Raw genomic sequence first — 3,570 nt, 5'->3', positions numbered from 1 at the left:
CAATGGCAAAGAATTTGCCTAATAAGTGCAGATTTTGGAGTTAAAACCCCAAATATTTCTAATGTTTAACTAAATCATTAATTTTATTGTTATTTTTATTTCTGGCACTAGTCCTGAGGCTTTAACAAAGGATATGGACATTTACCCCTGAGGTTAAGGCTACTGCTCTAATTGGGCCACAGTTCCACTTATGGCTTTTCTTTGGAGGTTCATTGGAGGTAAGAGTTTCACAGCCTTTCCTGTCTGAGCTGGCTTTGAATCATGATCCCCACATACTAACTAGGATTACAGACTTAAGTCACTGGCACCTGGTCCTAATATTTTATTATTAAAGAAAATATTTTATTCCCATCAACTCATTTACTTTAGGAAGTACAGAATTTAATTTATCTTTACAAATGTGTGGTATAGCGAGAGAGTGCTTGCCTAGCAAGCACGAACACCTGGGTTCAATTCCTCGCTACCACATACATAAAAGTTGGAAATGGTGCTGTAGCTCAAGTGGCAGAGATCTAGCCTTGAGAAAGACCAAGGAAAGTACTCAGGCCCTGAGTTCAAGCCCCAGGACTGGTAAAGAAAGAAAGAAAGAAAGAAAGAAAGAAAGAAAGAAAGAAAGAAAGAAAGAAAGAAAGAAAGAAAGAAAGAAAGAAAAAATAGTTGTCTTGTTTGTCGTAAAAAGGATTCAAAGTAATGTAAAACATTCTTTTTTATCTTACATATGCATAACAGCAATTCCAAGAGATTTTATTTTTGATATGTTCACCTATTTTTGTTGGGTCTACAAACTATGCAAGGCTTAATCACTTTTAGTAATGATATATCTTGCTATAATTCATTTTTGCTTCATTTTTCTAAGTAGAAAGACAAAGGCCAGAAACAATATTGCTTCAGATTTATTAGAGAAGCAGATGGCACAGACTGGGAAAAGGCTATACACTGTTCCAGCACTCTCATTTCCTTTAGGATATTCACATAGGGCAGGACTTATGTAACTGACACACTGCAAAAAGATAATAAAAATCATTAACTAGACAGATGTGGTGTCTCATGCCCATAATCCCAGGTACTCAGGAGGCTGAGACCTGGAGAGTGGCAGTTCCAGGCAACTTAAGCCAAAAAAAAATCCAAGAGATTCCATTTCCAAATGATCACCAAAAAGACAGACTGGAGATGTGATTTACTAAGTAAGCCAAACATGCAGGCGGACCTCAAGCCAGCCACCAGCACAAGCCAGCAAAACCAAACCCTCAGTTCTAAAACATTTATTTTGAGCATGTGGCATAGCTTTAATAACAGCAAATGGCATTTTCTACAAAGAAGCACATGGAGAGGTGCCAAGTATTACGACATATTTTTGATTAAACTCAGGAAAAATTAAAATTTCAATAAGGCTGGGAAATATTTAATGAAACTTACTTATAAAAAAACGTTACATGAATTTATCTCTTTTGGTGTTTCCACAGAGTTTCTTTCACATGAAGTATTTGAAAGCAAGATTAGGAAAATGGGGCTGTGTTGTTTCCCTCACTATAGATTTAAGAATAGAAAAACAATTCATAACTGCTTACTTGTTAATACTGACAAGTAACTTAGATGAAACACATATTTTATTAACAAATAACATTTACAAACAGTCTGAAGGAATTTCATAAACCATAGAAGTATTGTTAATTTTGAGTAAAAACAGAAAATGAGTAAATTATTTAAATCAAACAAGTCATAGTTGCTCTGTAAGATAAATGGTAATAAAGTCTTGAAAACATTTCAAATCACACTAGCTTTTTAATGCAAACTAATTTTCCATGGTTTAATAATTTTCTAAAACTTTAACAAGTATCTTATCTTGCTGATTGAGAAATCTACCTATGGACATTAATTTTACATTTTGTCAGATACAATTTTTTTCTCCCATATTTAAGCAAGTATAAGAAATTGAAAACAAATAACATATGTGGAAATGTTCAGCTAATTAATTTGACTGTTTGGAAAACATGTTTAAGAATGTAATTTATAATGTTGCAATGATTTATATTTTGTAACTGATACTTTAAAATTTCAAAATTCATGTGTCTCACATACATCACACAATAAAAAATTACAGTAGCTCCCTAAAATTATCTTACAATAGCTATAAAAAGCCCTAAGTTATTGACATATAAAATCAGATCAGATTTGTTAAAACTACACTGTTCTTCTGTTCCATTATGCAGTTTCATGTCAAGCAGCACCTTTTCTGAGAATGAGAGGACTAGCCACAAAATTTAACAACAACCAACAGAGTTGCTGATTTCTTTTAAATAGATGACTAGTTAATGAATTTTTAAAGAAAATTTTTACTTGAATGAGAAGTTTAAATATGATATAAATTTTAATGTTTTAAGTTTTGTATTGTTTTCCAAGATGAATATTAAATATTATTTAAATGTATAATTTCTGATTTCATTAATAAAACATAATGTCCCCTTAAAATGTGATGCCTTTAAAATAATTTATTCATTCATTTGCTCATGTAGTCAGTATTCTAGTGTTTGGTAACTATAATTGGTTTAAAATTTTGAAAGAAAAATGCCAGATACTAGTTCTAATTTTACATTATTTTTTAACTAATTCCCAGTGTAGACTGATTACTGAGTTCTAATACAGATGTGAATTCAATTTATGGCATAGAAAGGAGGAAGCCCTGGATATCAGGGTTCAGGACTGGTTGTAAAATATTCAGAGACGAAAAATAAGAGCCACCAGGGTGTTGGGGCTGTGTCAAACTTGAGGGTAAATATTCTCATTAAAGTTACCACTGGCTCATGTTGAACACAGGAGGTTATTTGCAAGTCTATGTCAGCTCATGGGCATCAAGAATGCCATTCTCTTTCATGAAATTCTCTCATGTAATCCTTAGCCGATCTCTTCAGTGTGTTTGTTGTGAACATCATCTGGTCCCTGTCTTCCCAACAGAACCCTAGGAACCAGGTAACATCCACATGAGCAGAGATCCAAAGAATAAGCTCGAAAAGGCACTGATGGGATCACTGCCTCAGAAGAGTGGAGAGGGAAAGGATAATGGAGACGAAATACCAATTGGAAAGCTGCCCCTATGAATATTTTAAAATCCTTCTTAAACCCCTCAGGGAGGCAGAAAGCACTTCTCTGGCACTAAAGAAAATAATTCTAGAAGTATAGTTCTCCCCTCTCTCCCAGATTTAGAAGAAAATATTTAATCTACACAGTAAAATCTACCAAGTGAAAATTTCATGTCAATGATCCTCTACGATACCCAACTCTCCCACAGTCTTCTAGCCATGTAAGTTTTGAAATAAAGAGTACGCACAGTGCAGTCCTGAAAGGGCTAAACATACATGTGGAGGAAAGGAGATGAACAATGAAAACGTTAGGCCTATGATATGGGAGTTCCATCAAGCAAGGAGAATTTGGGGAGGCTCATGGTGAGAGTGCCCTTTTCTAGGCACTCTACCTCCAAGAAACAGCATCACTAGCAGAGGTTGCTAGTGATTACTTTACATTCATAAACTCCTACGGATGCAAGTGTTGATGTTATTCTATTTAAAGGCTCAT

The sequence above is a fragment of the Megascapheus bottae genome, chromosome 19 (assembly GCF_031878675.1).
Source record: "Megascapheus bottae isolate mThoBot1 chromosome 19, mThoBot2.hap1, whole genome shotgun sequence".
Lineage (NCBI taxonomy): Eukaryota > Metazoa > Chordata > Mammalia > Rodentia > Geomyidae > Megascapheus > Megascapheus bottae.
The sequence above is the reverse complement of the archived record's forward strand: the minus strand, read 5'-3'. Positions refer to the sequence as shown.